Consider the following 20,002-nt stretch of genomic DNA (forward strand, 5'->3'; position numbering starts at 1 on the left):
CAGAAAACTTGGAATGGAACCACCATTTAACCCAGTTATCCCTCTCCTTGGCATATACCCAAGGTTAAGCTTAAAATCAGCATACTACAATGATGCAGCCATATCAATGTTCATAGCAGCTTAATTCACAATAGCTAAACTATAGAACCAACTTAGGTGCCCTTCAGCAGATGAATGGATAAAGAAAACGTGATATATGTACACAATGAAATAGTACTCAGCCATAAAGAAGAATAAAATTATAGCATTTGCTTTTAGATGGATGGAAATGGAGACTAGCATGCTAAGTGAAATAAGTCAATCCCCAAAAATCAAAGGCCAAAGTTCTCTCTGATATGTGGATGCTGACTCACAATAGGTGGCAGGATGGGAGGAGTGGAGATTCACCAAATTGTATAGGAGGGAATGGGAAGAATGGAAGGAGGATGAAAATGGGAAAGACAGTAGAATAAATCAGATATAACTTTCCTATGTTCATATATGAATACAAGACCATTGTAACTCCACACCATGTACAACCACAAGAATGGGAAGTTATATACATGTATGTATGACATGTAAAAATACATTCTACTGTCATGTAAAACTAAAAAGAATAAATTTTTTAAAAATTGTGTTAAAAAAGAAATCACCTAGTTATAATTTTATTGGGGTCTATTTGATTCTTTTTATTGAGTAGATTTAATTTTATATACATAAGTGTGCTAATATTAGAGGCATAAATACTTACAATAATTATCTTTTTATATACAAAATTATTTTTAAATGGTTTTTTATTTATAAATGAAAATAGCACTGATTTTGACATAATTATAAAAGAACACTGAATGTGCTTTTTCCTAATTCAGTCCCCAGTACTTCCCCTTTCTCTCCCTTACTCCCTCCCCCACTCCCTTTCCTCTACTCTACTGATCTTACTGATATTTATCCAGTTATTTTTTAATTAGTGTCTTGTGGATGCACATGATTGTGGATTCATATGAATATACAAGTACATAAGAATATTATATTCATTCACTGTCTTTCCCTATCCCATTTCTCTCGCCTTCCTTTCATTCCCCTTTGTCTACTCCACTGATCTTTCTTCTATTCTTTGTTTATCCCCACCCCCTCCACCTTATTTGGGATTGCAATCATTATATCTTGCTGTTGGATAGTTTCCTTAACCAGTATGAAGTAACCCTTGTTTCTTTTGATTAATTTTGCCTTAAGTCTACTTTGTCAGATATAAGAGTTGCTACTCCTGCTACATTTTGTTCTCAATTTTCATGACATATCATTCCCTAACCTTTCACCTTCAGCTCATGAAAGTTCTTGCCTATAAGGTGAGTCTCTTGTAAAGAAACATATGGTTGGGTCCTGCTTGTTTTCATTCTGCTGATCTATAAATTTTAATTAGAGAATTTAGACTATTTACATTTCATTTTTTATACAAATGATTTTTATTTCTGCCATTTTGATTTATTTGTGATACAATTCTAGGAGGTCTGTTCTGATCTTTGGTATGTCCAGGTACCTACTAGCTTTCTGCTGGATTGAAGGACATGTTCCTAGTTGCCTGTGAGTTAGCAGCTAGGTTATTCTGTTAGCGGGTAGAGTCTTATGTGCCCTCCTGAAGAAAAGCTTTTTGTATTCACTACTGTCAAGTCCAGTGTGAACTCCCCTGTGTATGTTTCAGAGTGTGTGGAGTTTGGCAGTCTAAAGTACAGATACTGTGTTCTGTTTGATGTAGTGTTGGGTGGCCCTTGGTGGGGATGTATGTCTGCGGTTCCCTCTGGAGTGCACAGGTTTCAGGTCAGTGGACTTGTATCTGGGTTCACTGGGTAGTGACTGTTGACTGTATCATGTTCCTCTGTAAGTCTCTTCATGGGATGTACCATCATTGTTTATGCATAAGGTTCTCTGTTGGCTGCTAGGGGTTATCCTCAGAAATTTCCTTTTGTTGGTCCATTCATCTGAATAAGAAATGAATCAACTGGATACCCTGGGATTTGCAGTTGTGGACTCACCTAGAGGTTTTAGGGCACAGGAGATATTTTCCTTCTCTCCAGATGGTGTTTGTTAACCCACAGGACCAAGTCTACATACTTGTAGAATGTTGGGTCTGCTGGCTACTTCTTTTGGGTGCAGGGCACAGAGTGCAGAGCTCAGGACTGTCACTGACTTCTGTGTAATGTGGAGCACCCACTCCCCTCCTCTGCAGAGGCTTCTTCATAGTGGCATAGAGGTTGGTGGCTCTCTGCAGCTGTGGGGTCCAAGAATACAGGCTCTTTGTGGATGGTCTATAGCACAGAGGTGTTCACCCTCGTTAATGTAGATCCCAGGGTATTGTCTCCATGACTGGCTGGATATCAATTGGCTTGATTTTATCTGAGCACCTATGGCTGGTGGTTGTGATCCCTGAGTGCCCATACCCTTCCAGTGGGGCTTCTTTATATGTACTATCCAGGTGCTTGATGGCTGTCTGCACTGTGGGCCCTGTGAGTGCAGGCTCTATGTGGACAGTCAGTTGCACAGAAGCCTCTACCTTCTGGAAATCAATAGAATTTTACTCAACATCATGATGAGGGTAGGTTGTCAGTTCACCCATCTTTGCCTGAGCTCTTGCAGATGCTTCAGGGAGCACTGGATTGGGGTCCGAACTCCTTGGGAGAGATTTGCTCCACCCCACTCTTCTTGTCTGTGGTGAGGGGGAAGGTTTTCAGTAGCAACAATCCCTCTACAATTTCCTTCTAGATGGATTACTGAAACACCCTGTTTCAGAGTCATTCCCCCAGTTCATTTGTTAGTATATGTATGTTGGAATATCTGTAGATTCATTTAATTTTTTCTAGGGAGACTGGATAGCTGCAGACTCTACAAAGTGGCTGCCCTGCCCAACATAGCTTTCAGCCCACACTGTGGGCTAAACTGCACAATATCTTTCACTGTCTTTGATGCTTCTTTACAGTTTTACCTTTGTCTGCTTATCTATCAGTAGTTGTTAAGAAATAAGCCTATGGGCTTTTCCTCTTTCTCCTTCTCTCTTTGTTACCCCTCTTCCCTGACACCACCCTGGTTAGTGATTAAAATCAAGTAATTCTCTAATTTTCTGTTCCAGTAACCAAATTTCAAGTCCCTTAATATCTCAAGCAGTCCAATAATGAGCATTAGAGTGTTTGCTCTGTCACGCACTTCTCTGGTCAGCTGGTCAGCTTTTTTTTCACAGCTCCATTTCTGAGCCATGGAGGAGCCAAGAGTTGCTGCCTAGATCTACTCTGCCCTCCTCTCTTTTCCTTTTACTCATTTTTAATTAACAGTTTTGTTAGGAGTGTTATTCTTAGTTGGTAGTTGTTGATTTTTTTTTCAGCACTTTAATAATATATATCATCCTGCTTTTTTCTGGTGTGTGAAAATTATGCAGAGAATAATATATCAATAGCTTTACAGGGGTTCCCATGTATGTGATGAATCACTTTTCTCTTGCTGTATGTGAAATGATCTATCTTTGACTTTTAACAATTGTAGTGTATTTCAATGTAGATCTCTTTAGATTCCACACCTTTGGTTCATTTGGGTTTCATGTCCATATCCCTCTCCATATTTGGGGAGTTTTAGTGATTATTTCTTTAAATAAACTTTCTGAATTTATCTTCTCCTTCTAGGATTTCCATGATGCACATAAGATTCAGTTGATTTTAACCATATATCTTCTGACACTCTTTTTCATTCATTTTTCTTTTTGTTTCTTTGAGTAATTTCAAATGATCTGTCTTTGAACTTACTAATTTATTTCCTGCTTAATTATGTCTAGTGTATAAGCCCTTTAATGAATGTTTAACTTTAATAGTAGTTTTTCTGCTCTATTATTTGTTTTCTTCAATTCTGTAGATTTTATTCATGACAAAAACTCCTTATATTTATATTTTTCTGATTTCTTTAGTTCATTTGTAGATGACAAAGCTTTTTAAGAAAATTATTTTGAACCATTTGTCAAGTAGTTTGTAGATCTTTTTATTTAGGAATGGTTATCAGAGCTTTATTATATTCCTTTGGTGTTGTCAGGTTTTCCTGATTCTTCATAATCCTTGCAGTTTGGTATTAGTACCTGGACATTTGAAGAGGCAGTCATTTCTCCCAGTCCTTGCAGACTAGCTTCAGCAGGGGCATTTCACTAGTCAGCCTGAACACAGATTCTGGATAAGTTATCTAGCCTAATCTGAAGGTGCATGGGTATAGTTCCAGAATAATAAATAGATGTGACTGGAGCCAGGGTCTATGAGGATGGGTTTGGAATTGAGTCCACTGAAGCAAGCCTGGTGCCAGAATCACCAACAAAGCTGGATTTTTACTGCATTCTCCCTTTACTCCATGAGAGAATTCTTGTATCAAAGGAAACTCTTTTTTTCCTGTGTCTTTCCAAATGAAAAAAATTTATTTTATTTATTTTTTATTAATTTTTTATTTATATATGACAGCAGAATGCATTACAATTTTTATTACACATATAGAGCAAAATTTTCATACTTCTGGATGTATACAAAGTATATTTACACAACTTGTGTCTTCATACATATACTTTGGATAATAATGATCACCACATTTCACCATCATTTATAACCCCATACCCCCTCCCTTTCCCTGCAACCCCTCTGCCCTATCTAGAGTTTGTCTATTCCTCCTATGCTCCTTCTCCCTTTATATCAAAGAAAACATTTGGCATTTGGGTTTTTGTAATTGGCTAACTCCACTTAGCATTATCTTCTCTAACTCCATCCATTTACCTGCAAATGCCATGATTTTATTCTCTTTTATTCCTGAGTAATATTCCATTGTGTATATATTCCACATTTTCTTTATCCATTCATCTATTAAAGGGCATCTAGCTTGGTTTAGCTATTGTGAATTGTGCAGCTATAAACATTGATGTGGCTGTGTCCCTGTAGTATGCTGTTTTTAAGTCCTCTGGGTATAAACCAAGGAGTGAGATAGCTGGGTCAAATTCCTAATATAAAGGAAACTCTTTTGGTGCTGCCCTGCAATAGATTGGGGGAGAGGTGACATGGGGAAAGTGAAATTGTCCTTCTTACCTTTGTCAAGGCATTTATTCCTTGTTTCTGTGTTCCACTAAGGTGCCATCCCTTCTAACCTGGACTTCAGAGCTCTTGTGACATCCATGAATAATACCAAGTTAGTATTTCTGTGGGGGTTGTGAGGATTGAGACATTTTATTCAATCATCTTCATGTCACTCCACGAATTCAGTTTTTAATTAATAAGTTTACTTTTTTAATTCAGTTGTCTCTAAAATTGAGCTAAAAATATATGAAATGCTGCCCCCCAAACAATGGGGATTAGCAATAGTGAAGGAGACTGAGAGCTACCAGGGAGGTGAAGGCATGTTGTAGGCAGAGGATATAGTTGCTGAGGAAGGAGATTCCACACAAACTGGAGCCTAGGATTAGGAACAATGTTGCCATCTAAGTATATTTTGACCTGCAGCATCAGCAGCTGCCCATCACCATCCATTCCTCTTCTTGGTCAAGAGTTAGGTAAAGGATGACTGACCAGTGGTACTGAACACAAAGAAGCCCTGGGATGAGTTGTTCCCCTTGCGGAACATTGTGAGGCAAAGTTAGTGCTGGAGGTATCAGAAGTTATAAATAAAACTGCTTGGACTGAAGAGATAAATACTATTTTCACTAAGACAATAAAATTCTCTACCATACAAGTCTTCCTGATCAAACAATATACAAACCTTCCAAAGAAGCCATTTAGTTGATTTTTCAGTTTTTTACATGACCTATGATTTAATCTACAAAGCTTATATTAAACCTTCTAGTGGACTAGCGTTCTGACTCAATATCTCAATTTAGTCTCATGTGCCCTATTCTAATATTCTATTAACTTGAAGCATCTGAAGCTGTTGTATGCAGGTTTATGTTAAATACAAGTTTATGTTACAGAATCAAAACTTGGATTTTGGCTATGCAGATTCTCTTAGGAGGGTACAAGCTACCTTTATAGTGATTGATATTAATTTTTCAAATCATTTTATAATTTCTTGACTATGCCATCACATGATTTCTGTCAACCTGGGTTTGCAATTACAGAACATTTACTTCATGGAAGAGAAAAGAATAAAATCAACAGAGGTGGGACCCTTAATGATTCTATCAACTTATGGCAACCTAGACTTTTGAATACTTATCCTAAATCTAATTATCTGCAATACATATTAATTCGATAGGTAAACTATAGGGCATGTAAAAGTAGCAGTATAGTTGCTTTGATTATTTGGCTATCAAATATGAATTCACAATTATTGGAAATTATTTTTATAGCTCAGGGTCCTCTGGTAATAGCCAACATAACCATCAGAATATTTTAATAGTACTTTAAAAATGAAATCGAATCTAAAACATCATGAAGAAATAATTATTTAAAATTATATTTCTATGATTCTTGAATTTATAGAAGTTTTCTTTGGTCAACAGCCAGACTTTAAACAGAAATCATTTCACTATTTACACATACTAAACCCTCAAATATTGATGACATGATGTACTCTAGTGAAGGCTTATATTTTAGTTAATCCTCACACAGGTCAGGATCACATTATAATCATTGTGCTATTTATAGCCTTTATAATGATATTTAATTTTCACATTTTGCTATGAAATGCAAATATCTAAGATCCACTATCAAACCACCAAAAACTCAAGACACAGAAGATGATAAGAGAGCTCAGCAGAATAGTACTGCTAATGCCTTTTGAATCATCCAATCTTGAATCATTTTGAGCACAGTGAAATTCTTACACATTTCTGAGACAAAGACCTAATTTTTTTTCTCTAAAACTGTAGAGAAAGCTCAAGGAACTGGTCTGTCATCAGGCAAAAATTTTCACTGATAATAAGACTTTGTCAAATTGAGGTCAGCACCCATGGTTTTGTGCTTATATTAAATGTCAGTCCACATAACTAATAATGTTTCAGTCTAATTTTACAGGCATTAAAGACAACATAATGAAAGATTTGGTTGTCTAATATCTACAGAAGAGCATGATGGATAATTTTTGACATTCAATATTCAAAGCTTGGATGTTCACAATAACATCTTATTACTGAATTTGACAGGAAGAAGGAATAAGAAAGGCCGCCTTTTCTTATTTTTAAAATCTCTATAGATGAAAAAGGATAAGACTTAAATATCAACTCTTCCTCCTACAAAGTACCAATGGATAAGGTAAGAAATGCAAAATTCTGAGGCATTCTCTTTGTCTCTCCTAAAAACGTGCTCACTTTTTGAAGGCAGTTCCTAGAATCTGAAGGTACAAATGAAAGCAGCACATATGATCTATAAAAATATGCAATGAAGTACCCCAAAGCTTTCTGAATTGTCTTGAACCTACCTTAAGCAATTCCTCTTCTCTGTATTATTTTTGTATTTCCATATATATGGTATGATAATATACTGTTTACTAATTTCTTTTTTGTGGAGGAGTCATATTCATGTATCTGAAAGAATAACTGAAAGAAACAATGTCTTAAAATGAACCATTATTAATTAAATGAGACTATATTGAAAATAACTTACCTTATTTTGTATTTTCTTCTCTTACGTGCTTATGTTCTATAAATACATGCAAACACTGTACAGTGAATTACAGAAAACATGACGAGCATTCTGCCCATAACTAGCATTATATACTAACATGGGGGACACAATAAGCTTCCATTAAGTTGGCCCAATGTTCTGCAGAAATTGCACACGAGAATATTGGGAAAATAGTTTCAAAGACCACCAGCAGCAGCAATATCTACAATTATTTTTTTTCTAATCTAGAACTGATGGTAGTATCATATGTGTTTATAAAACAAAACTATTTGTATTTAGGACCCCTGGATCTGACCTCATATACTTAATTAAGAAAAATTTTTTTGAGAAAACATCATATCTGAGTGGAATATACATTTAATATTGGCAAGAGATTTGTAAATATACTTTAAGTCATTAACTCACAATCATGGATTTAAATTCTTTTCTAGATAATCCATTTTATAAAAAATTTCACATTTGTGTTGTGCTAGAAGATGTAATTACTGATAATGCCTAAATTCATGATATCAATAGATATTAATATCATTTCTAATAAATGAATTTAGTTTTGATATAAGTCATATCAGCCTAATTCCTGAGCATTAGATGGTCAAATTTTGTGTGCGGGTAAGAGCTCAGCTTTCTTTCTTCCTCTTTTCTAATTTATGTATATCTTTAGATCAATCACATTTTATCTACAGGTGACTTATTCACCTCATTGCCCAGAAAGGTTTCCCGTTTCCTCATCTTTTTGTACTTTCTGTTCTAAGAAATATGTTTGCAGAAACAGCTTGATTTGACACCTTTCCATCAAATAGTTCACACATAATTCAGGTCATTATTTCAGCACCTCTGACCATGCTGAGCTTCTAGACTGAACAACACATCCCCTGAAAGTCACAGATTCCACCACAGCTTTAGCAACAGAGTTTTTGCTCTACATCTACAAGTGTGAGAAGAAATGCCCACTACATGCACCCAACCACTCATACAGTTGTTTTTCTATTTACTGTTCTGCTATATATACATTCATTTTTTTTATACATTCCAATTTATTGTATTTCACTTACCACTATTTCCTGAGTGTGGGATTCATACCATCTCATTTCTTTGTTCCAGTAGCCTCTAAAAGCCAAAATATATTTTACCTCCTTTTTTATATAGTGCTCTCTGGGGCATATGAAAAACATTGAAACTAAAAATCATATATCCTGAACATGCTGTTTTGTCTGAAATAATATTTTCCCATTTTCATTCACTTCAATATTAAATATATCAGAGAAAAATGTTTCCAAATGTGCAAACTTTCCACAGACTCCTCATTTGGGCAAGGTCCATTTTACATACCCCTGTCACAGCCAGGCTCACATTTATCATCATGTTATTACTCTGCATTATAATTTCTGTCTTGCTCCTTCATTTATTATAAGTACCTTAATGGACTATGCATACTTACCTTTATAACCCTCACACTACCAAGTAACTGGCCACATGTTAACCCAAGTAAATGTGTGAGTTCCATGAACAAACACATGGTGTACAATTTATATTATTTCCTACAACCACATACAATGATATTTAAGAAACAATTAAGGTAAATTTTCATATCTTTCATTTATAACTTTTAAAGAACACAAAGAAAAAAAGAAAAGTTTTGCGAAAGGCATACAGAATATATAAACAATTAGAATCCAATATTTAAAAAAATAAACCATTTGAAAAACTTAAAGTATTTAATGCATTGGAATTTCTACCTTTTTTACTTTTACTGGCAGCTCTCCTCAATAATAGATTCAGCATTATGCAATTTAAACTTATATTAAATTGTAGTCAAATTAAGGAATGCAGTGAAATGTAATTTAACTGTAGAGTTTACAAACAATCCATTTTTTATTTTTTCAATTAATAATAATTTATCATATTTTAAAACAAATTTAACAAAAATAAAATTCACTTTCACTATATAGATATAACCTTATGATTATCTACACTATCAAAACTTGGAACATTATCAAGATGAGAAACCAGCCTCTACCTCAGAGCAAAGCCTGTCCAAGGAAGGAGGCATGACCCTTGTCCTTGGAAAGACCCACAGAGCACTCCTAGACACATACCCACCCTGCTGAGTTGTTTGTCTACAAATAACAGGAGAGATCTGTGGAGCCAGGTGTCCCTGACTCAGTCAGGCTAGGTGAGGACCCATAGCAACCCCCTAGCAATCACCAATCAGCATGAGACCAGGAAAATCTGGGATGCCAGATAACCCTCCCAGTAGTTTATGGTGGTTGATAACGTGTTGGGAAACCATGTATTTCAGCATGTACTCCCCTCGTGGTTTAAACCAATCAGTTCAAATGAATCCCCCTCTTGTACTAGCCAATCACCCCTACCCAAATTGTTCCTACCTGTGAATGTGCTAATCATGGTTTAGAGTTGTTTTATGATTTTCTCGTGGTGTGTGATGATTTTCTAAGAGATGCTATGATGTATGTGAAGTCCCTTCCTTCCCCAAAGAGTGTATAAAACTGCTGCAAACCCTGGCTTGGGGCCTCTCAGCATCACCAGTTGCTGTGTGCGCACAGAGGACTGAGCTAGCTCACAATAAACACCTCTTTGCTGCTTACATCGATCTTTGTCTCTGGTAGTCTGTTGGAGTCCCAAATTCGAGCATAACAAAGGATACACAGGGACATGCAAAAATGATGAAGATGTCAAGTATCCAAGAAGATATAAAAACTCTTGTTGTGTAACTACTATAAACAGTACATAAAATACATGAGGCAAAACTGATAGAGTTGCATGAAGAAACAAATTATTATAATTTTATATGTTGACATATTTTGTCAGTAATTGACAGATCCAGCAGTCAGAAAATCATTAAGTATATAGTTGACATGACAGATCACATTTGGGGCCATAAGGTACACCTTAATAAATTTTAAATGATATAAACATTCAAAATATTTTCTCAAACATTGCAACATATTGTAGAAATCAACAAAAGAGAGTTGGTGTATCTACAAATATTTGGAGATTCAATAAAAAACGAGGTCATCAAAAAAGTTCAATGGAGGGCTGGGGTTGTGCCTCAGTTGTAGAATGCTCACCTAGCATGCATGAGGCACTGGGTTTGATCTTCAGCACCACATAAAAATAAAATAAGATATTGTGTCCATATAAAACTAAAAGATAAATGTTAAAAAAAATTCCAGTAGAAACTTTTATGAAATATAGTAAAATCAATGCTTAGGAAGGAATTTCTGGCTGAACTACATATGATAGAAAAATAGAGCATGAAAAACCTAAACTTCCACCTTGGGAAACTAAAGAAGGAAGAACAATATAAACTAAAGCAATCAGAAAAAAAGAAACTTTTAAACATAAATTTTAAAAAATAGTGAAAGTGGAAAGCAAAAAAAAAAAAATCAAAAGCTGGTTCTTTGAAAATATCATTAAAATTAATAACAGTACCTAGTTTATGAAAAAAGAGAGAAGATACAAATTACTAATACCAGAAATGAAAAAGAAGACATCATAACATATCCCATGAACAATAAAGTATAATATAAGAATACTATGAATAATAATATACTCACAAATATGAAAATAATTTAGAGGAAATGGACACATTTCTTAAAATAAAGGAAGTACTCAAACTCAAACAAGCATAAATAGAAATTCTCAGAAATCCTATGATTATTAACCAAATTTAATAGACAATTAATAGCCTTCCAAAACAGAAAGCATAAGGCTGTAGTGATAAATCCTACCAAATATATGAGGAGAAATTTTACAAATTCTCTAAACAAGCCCTTTGGAGACAACATCACAATGCTATATGCCTCAGATGTGGAGCTACTGGACTTGTTTGCTCAGCTGGATTTTAGTCTTGCTTTGGTCCTCTTACTTCTTACTATGTCCCTTTTTCCTGTCTTTTGGAATGGAAATGTTACTCTGTGCCATTATATATTGGATTTACATAACTCAATTTTGAACTTTATAGGGGCTCACAGTCAAGAGTTTTCCTTGAGGCCCAGATAAGATTTTGACCTTGGACTTTGGCAATGCTAGAACTGTTCAGACTAGAGGGATTTTGGGAAATGAACTAAATGTATTTTGCATTATGAGATGGGCATGAACTTTTGGGGCCCCAGGGAAAAATGTTATGGTTTTGATTTGAGGTATACCCCCACAACTCATAAATAAGACAATGCAATAATGTCCAGAGATAAAATGATCAGATAATGAAAGTTGTAACCTAATCAGTGGATTAATTCAACTGAATGGATTAACTGGATGGTAATTACAGGCAGGTGAGGTGTGGCTACAGGAAGTAGGTCACTGGAAGTAGGCCTTTCAGGTTTATATTTTTGTCTCTGTGAAAAAAACTTAGCATCTCTTCAGTGACTATATTCTCTTCAACTACTACAATTTTCTTGGCTCCAGTTGCACACATACTTTCCTGGTCAAATTGCAAGTTTTCAAAATTTCTGCTGGTGATTAAACTTGGCCAGAAGCCACCAGTGATATGCATGCTATTTCCTGAATGCTGTGCTACCTTGAAATTCTCTGCCAAATTAATTAGTCCGTCACCTTTAAATTGGGCCTCACAGAAATGCTCAGGACATGGGCAAAATGTAGACAACTTTTTTTGCTAGAATGTAATGTGAACAGCCTCTAGTCCAAATTCCAATAGAATCCTTCCCTTCTTGAGCCTCATGAACTCAGTTTTTACTCTCTGCAGTTCTATTGGTATTCTGCTATTTTAAGCTCCAACCAGCATTGCCCATTAGGCTCTGATTACAACAGTCTTTTCTAGCCTGCACTTCCAAACTTTACCAAAGTCCTCCCAAAAACCATTTTCAAATGCTTCTATATCGCATGGTAAGATTAGTCACAGCAATGACCCCACTTCGCAGTACCAAATTCTGCATTTGTCAGTTTTTCTTTCCTGCAACCAGAGGACCTGACAAGAACAACTTAAGAGAAAAAAAAGTTTATTTTGATTTACAGTTTCAGAGGATGAGCCTGGCTAAAGTTTCAAGATCTATGCTGAGGACGAGTGGTAAGAGTAGACATCCTTGTTTTGCTCCCGATTTTGGAAGCAATGCTTTTAAACAATTTGTGTGTATTTGTGTGTGTATGTGTGTGTGTGAGAGAGAGAGAGAATGTTTAGTATAATGTTGGCTTTGGGTTATATAGCCTTTATAATGCTAAGATACATTCTTCTACCCCTAGTTTTTCCAGGGCTTTCCACATGAATGTATACTCAATTTTGTCAAAAGTTTTTTCTACAGCTATTGAGAAGATCATTGATTCTTGTCCTTATTTCTATTTATGTGGTGAATTACAACTATTGATTTACATATGTTGAACTAACCAGCACCTTCAGTATGAAACTCACTTGATCATGGCTTACTACCTTTTTAATGTCTTCTTGAATGTGTTTTGCTAATATTTGACTAAGAAATTTTCATCTATGTTCATCAGGGATGTTGGTCTGAAGTTTCTTTTCTTCATGTGTCCTTTCTTACTTTGGTAAATGGATGATATTGGCTTCCTAGAGTGAAATTGGGATTGTTTTGTTTCAGGAAATAATCTGAGGAGGACGGGCACTAGTTTTTCCTTAAAATATGGTAGAACTTGATTTAGAATCTATCTGGTCCTGATTGTTTTTTTGTTTTGTTTTTGCTTATTTGTTTGTTGTTGAAAGTCTTTTAATTACTGTTTCAATCTCATTGTTTGATATCGGTTTATTTAGATTTTCATGCTTCAAATTTGGTAGGTCATATTTGTCTACAAATGTGTCAATATCTTCTAGATTTTCTGTTTTATTGGAGTATAAATTTTCAAAATAGTTTCTAATGATCCTTGGATTGCAGAAATGTCTGTAATTATATCTTCTTTTTCATCTAAACTTCCTGTTAGAATTGCCTTCATATTGTCCCAGAGATTTTGATATATTGTATCTCTGCTCTTATTTGTTTCTAAGAATGTTTTTGTTTCTCCCCTAATTTCTTCAATGATCCATTACTCACTTAAAGGTGTAGTATTTAATTTCCAGGTATTAAAATAGAGTCTGTTTTTTATTTTGTTATTGATTTCTAATTTTATTCTATTATGATCTGATAGGGCTACAAGGAATTATTCTGAATTTTTTTTATCTGCTAAGATTTTCTTGTGTTCTATAGTATGGTTATTTTAAAGAAGGTTACATGAGTTACTGAGAAGAAAGTGAATTTGATTACTGATGGATAAAATATCTATAGATATCTGCAGTTCCATCTGATTAGTAGTATAATTTGAATCCAAAGAGTCTTTACTTAGTTTATCTCTGGAGAAGTTATCCACTGGTGAAAGAGGTGTGTTGAAATCACCCAGTTATTATTGTATTTGAGTCTATTTGATTATTTATATTGAGTAGTGTTTGTTTTATGTACATAGGTGCAACAATATTAGAACCATAGACATTTATAATCATTATAACTTAATTGTTGAATTAACATTTTTGCTTTAGAATATTCTAAAGCAAAAATGTGAAAACTTGGAAGTCCTCAAGATTTAATTGTCATTTGATTAATATTTTGCAATATGAATTTATTTTTGTATTTTAACTGACTTATCTATTTACTTTATTTTCTTTCTTTTTTTCTCTTTGATAGATATTTATTTTAATCACCCTTCTTTAATGATCTGGTAAATTATGTAAAGAACAATGAATTTTATCTCCTCTGACAAAGATCTAAATCTTTCTTAATTGCTGTCTATATAGTGCAGGCAACATTTTTAATGGTGGATGATCTTAAGAATTGTAATGCATTCCACTGTCATTTATTTTTAGAAAAATTAATTTAAAAAATTTTAAAAATGGCCATTAATCTATTTATTTTATTTAAAAGAGTGTTTATCATTGTAAGCTTCTCCATCATATCTCAAAGAAGAAATTCTTCCAAATAATTTTAATTGTCTCAGATTTGGCTTTTTTTCTTTATTTTGTCATATTAAAATATTACAGTTTTACATAGTAGTTAGCATCATTCCTGCAAAATCATACATGCACGGCATTTGATTTCCATTCACATTTCCCACTCCTTTCCCCCTCCCCTCTCCCCTTCCCCCATTCTCCTTCTCTTACTCATTTTTCTTTTGCTCATCTATTCATTTATTGTTTATTAGTTCTTTTTAATTATTCATAAAAATTAAATTCTCTTTGATGTATTTACATATGCACATAGTGTGATTTTTAAAATGCATTCTGCATTTCCTACCCTTTCCCATTCTCCTCCCTTCCTCCCAAGTTACTTATTCTATTTTACTGATCTTCCCTATCTTTATGATATGTAATATTTCTCTCCTTCTTTTTCTTATTTTGCTCTAGCTTCCACATATTAGAGAAAACATTTGACCCTTGATTTCTGAGACTGGCTTATTTCACTTAGCATGACTGTTCTCCATTTCCAACGATTTACTAGCAAATGTCACATTTTAATTCTTCTTTATGGCTGAATAAATTTTCAGTTTGTATATGTATCACAATTTCTTAAGCTATTCATCTATTTATGAGCATCTGGGTTGATTCCATAATTTAACTATTGTGAATTGTTCTCTATAAACATTAATGTGGCTGTATTACTATATGTTATGGTTTAGATTAGGTGTCCCCCAAAAGCTCACGTGAGACAAAGCAAGAAAGTTTAGACATGAAATGATTGGGCTATAAAAGAAATGCTTAACCATGGGCTGGGGATGTGGCTCAAGAGGTAGCGCGCTCGCCTGGCATGTGCAGGGCACTGAGTTCAATCCTCAGCACCACATAAAAATAAAATAAAGATGTTGTGTCCACCAAAAAACTAAAAAATAAATATTAAAAAATTCTCTCTCTCTCTCTCTCTCTCTCTCTCTCTCTCTCTCTCTCTCTCTCTAAAAAAAAACAAGGAAAAGTAAAGAAAAAAAAAAAAGAAATGCTTAACCTAATCAGTGCATCAATCCCCTTACAGGATTAATTTGGTGTTAAATGTAGGCAGGTAAGGTGTAGCTAAAGGAGGTAGATCCCTGGGAGCATGCCTTTGGGATATATACTTTGTGAGCTGAGTTTAGCTCTCTCTCTCTGCTTCTTGATGGCCACATCATGACCTGCTTTCCTCTGCCACACCCTTCTGCTATGATATTCTGCCTCACCTCAAGCCCCAAGGAATTGAGTCAGCTATCTATAGACTAAGACCTCTGAAACCATGAACCACCAAATAAACTTTTCCTCCTCTGATTGTTATTGTCAGGTCTTTTGGTCGCAGCAATTAAATGCTATAGAATACTGATTTTGATTCTTTTGGATAAATACCAAGAAGTGGAATAGCTTGATGATATGGTGTTTCATACCTAGTTTTTTGAGAAATCTCCATACTGTTTTCCAAAATGGTTATGCTAGTCTATAGTCCCACCAACAATGTATGAGTATACCTTTTTTCCCCACATCCTCATCAGCATGTATTATTTTCATTCATGATAATTGCTATCTTATTGATGATAAGATGAAATGTTAGTGTAGTTTTGATTTGCACTTCCCTGATTTGCTAGATATGTTGAACATTTTTAAAATATATTTATTTACCATTGTATTTCTTTTTTGAGGAAATATCTATTTAGTTCTTTGCCCATTTATTTATTGGGTTATTTACAATTTTGAGTTTTTTGGGTTCTTTATATATTCTGGATATTAATCTTCCACCAGAGAAGCAACTGGCAAAGATTTTTCCCATTGTGTAGGCTCGCACTTTATGCTTGTTTCCTTTGCTGTGCAGAAGTGTTTTAATTTGATGATATCCCACCTATTGATTCTTGGTTTTATTTTTTTATTTTAGGGGTCTTATTGAGAAGTCTATGCCTGCCCCATGTGATAGAATGTTGACCCTATGTTTTCTTCTAACAGTTGCAAAGTTTCTGGTCTAATTCATAACTCTTGTGAGTGATAGTGATCTAGTTTCATACTTCTTCATATGGATATCCACTTTTCCCAGCACCACGTGTTTAAAAGGCTATCTCTTCTCCAACATACATTTTTGGCAGTTTTGTCAAGTATCAGATGACTTCAATTTGTGGGTTTGTCTGTGTTTTCTATTCATTTCATTGGTCTTAAAGTCTATTTTGATGCCAATACTATGCTGGTTTTGTTTGTTTGTTTGTTTTACTATGCTTTTGTAGTATAATTTCAGATCAGATATTGTGATGGCTCCTGCATTGCTCTTCTCTCTCAGTATTGCTTTAAGTACTCTGGGTTTCATTCTTTTAAGTGGATTTAAAGATTGTTTTTTCTAATTTTGTGAAGAATGTCATTAGCAATTTTTTAGGATTGCATTGATATCAGTTATTTAGATTTTCTATATACACATGCTTCATATTGTATATTGCTTTTGTAGTTTGGGTATTTTGACACTTTTAATTCTGTCTATCCAAGAACCTAGGAGATCTTTTTATCTTCTAATGTCTACTTCAAAATCTTTCTTCAGCATTCTATAATTTTCATTGTAGAGATCTTTCACCTCATTGATTAGATTAATTCCCAAGTATTTTTTTTAATTATTGTGAATGGGATAGTTTTCCTTATTTCCTCCTAGTAGAATAACTGTTGAAGTGCAGGAAAGCTATTGATTTATGGGTATTGATCTTGTATCCTGCTACTTTGCCAAATTCATTTGTCATCTCTAGAAGTCTTCTGGTGGAGTTTTTTGGGGTCTTCTAGAAATAGGATTAAGACATCAGTGAGCAGAAATATTTGACTTATTTTCCCTTTAATTTCCTTCTCTTGCCTGATTCTCTGGCTAATGTTTCAAGAATGTATTGAATCGAAGTGGTGAGAGTGGACATCCTTGTCTTGTTCCTTATTTTAGATAAAATGCTTTCCCTTTTTCTCCATTCAGTATGATGTTGGCTTTGGGTTTGTCATAAATAGTCTTTATAATTTTGAGGTAATTTCCTTATATCCCTAAGTTCTCCCACATTTTTAATATGAGTGGGTGCTAAATTTTTTGAAAGGTGTTTCCTACTTTTATTGAGTTGATCATATGATTTGTGTCCTTAATTCTATTTATATGATGAATTACAATTATTGATTTGCATATGTTTGACTAACCTGAATGCTTGGGATAAATCCCACTTCATCATGGTATACTATCTTCTTAATGTGTCTTTTAATGTGATTTGCCAATATTTTATTAAGAATTTTTGCATCTATGTTCATCAGAGATATTGGACTGAAGGGTTTTTTTGTTTGTTTTCTTTTTTTAGAGGAGGAAAAGTTTTGTTTGTTTATTGGTTATTTTTTGTTTAATCATACATGAGAGTAGAATCCATTTTGACATAATTATATTATAAAATCAGGGAATATATCTTGCTCTAAATCAGTCCCCAGTACCTCTCCTTCCCCTTTCCTCCCTGGACTTCTGCTCCCTTGACTCTATTGATCTTTCTTCCATTTTTGCTGTTGTTGTTGTTGTTGTGTGGTACCAGGGATTGAACCTGGGGATGTTTAAATACAAATCCCCATTTTTTTTTTACTTTTTATTTTGAGACAGGATCTCACTAAGTTGCTTGTGGCCTTGCTAAAGTGCTGAGATTATATTTGAATATGAAATCCTCCCAAGCTGCTGGGATTACAGGTGTGCACTACCATGCCCAGCACCATAGTTTTTAATTAATATCTTGTGGGCAAACAATGATGAGAGTCACTGCTGTATATTTATATATGTACATAGGACAGTTATGTCAGATTCATCCACTATCTTTCCTTTTACCATCCCTTTACCATCACTCTTCTCTTACCTTCATTCTTATTTGTCTACTCCACTGAACTTCTATTCTCCCTCTCATTGTGAGTAAGCTTCCACATATCAAAAAAAAATTCTACTTTTGGTTATTGTGGATTGGTTTATTTCACTTAGCATGATAGTCTCCAGATCCATCCATTTTCCAGCAAAAGTCACGAAGTCATTCTTCTTTATGGCTAAGTAATACTCCATTGTGTATATCTACATCACATTTTCTTTTCTTGATGTGTCTTTGGTTTTGATAACTGATTGATACTGGATGAGTGATAATGTATTGGAGAATGTTTTCCCAATTTCATTCAATAATGAGAGACTGGTGTTCATTCTTTTTTAAAGGTCTAGTAGAACTCAGCTGAGAATCCATCAGGTTCTGGGTTTTTCTTTATTGAAAGATTTTAATTGCTTTTTCAGTTTTATTATTTGATATTGGCCCATTTCAGTATTCTATATCTTCCTGGCTCAGTTTGGGCTGATCATATGTGTCTGAAAATTAGTCAGTGTCTTCTAGATTTTCCAGTTTATTGGAGTATAAATATTCAAAATAGTTTCTAATGATTCTCTGAATTTCAGAAGGTTGTTCCTCCTTGAAGCTTGGCTGTTGGTTTAGGGTACTTGAATCCCTAATTCTATGAGTCAAAGTATTATTTGTGTGTGTGCACGTGTGTGTGTGTGTGTGTGTGTGTGATACTGGGGATTGAACACAGGGGTGCTTAACCACTGAGCCATATACTCAGCCCTTTTTATTTTTTATTTTGAGATAGGGTCTCACTAAGTTGCTTTAGATCTTATTCAATTGTTAAGGCTGGCTTTGAACCTGTGATCCTCCTGCCTCAGCCTCCCAAGCCACTGGGATGCACCACTGTGCCCAGCTGAGTCAAAGTATTATTAAGACTCAGGTGGGCCCCAATCATGTGTAAGGTGAGATTCATTGTTGCTTGGCTGAACTGTTAGTATTTATTAGCACCAGCATTTCTACTCTGTGATATCTAAATATCCGATAACTTTCCAGCCCATCTTAGAGAGAGGGGAAGCCAGGAATAGCACTAATGTCAGCAACAGATACACTGACTAACTATAACACTAATTGCCACCTATTTAGCTATGGTGGGGTCAGCATTTAACATTTACCCTCAGTACCAACAATAAAATCTTGTGAACTAGATCAGTCATTTGACAGCAGATGTTTCCTATTTCATCCATTGTATGAATAATCACAACATGAATGGAGTAGGAAATTCATAAGCCGTATAATTATATTATTTATTGTTATTATAATTTCTTGAGTACAGAGAAAATAAGGTAGGAAGGCAAAAGAAAGTTTGACATATTTCAAAAAGTAATAGGATGGCAGGCAGGAGATAGGTAGCAGATGTCAACTGTAAAGAAGAAGGAATGAAAATTAACTGAAAGTAATTTTAAAAGAGGGGGAGAGGGGTACAGAAAAATTTTGCTATTAGTGAGGGAAAAAAGTGAATAATGGCAGAAAAGAGGAACAATAACAATGTATGAGCAAACCAGCAAATGTAAGAGCAAAACAACTCAAACACTCACGTAATCAAATCAAGGCTAAATAATAAACAAGTACAGAGGAAAGCAATTGAT

At 34.6% G+C, this 20,002-nt stretch overlaps 1 pseudogene; it reads right to left on the reverse strand.

Moving 5' to 3' along the window:
• LOC124093952 (DNA endonuclease RBBP8-like) overlaps positions 1-2,769 on the reverse strand; it is a 39,418-nt pseudogene extending 36,649 nt beyond the window's left edge.
• Positions 2,770-20,002: the final 17,233 nt, after the last annotated feature.

This window comes from Marmota monax, unplaced genomic scaffold (assembly GCF_021218885.2).
Source record: "Marmota monax isolate L192 unplaced genomic scaffold, Marmota_monax_Labrador192_F-V1.1 WCK01_AAM20220418_F8-fsc00314, whole genome shotgun sequence".
In the NCBI taxonomy this organism is placed as follows: Eukaryota; Metazoa; Chordata; class Mammalia; order Rodentia; family Sciuridae; genus Marmota; species Marmota monax.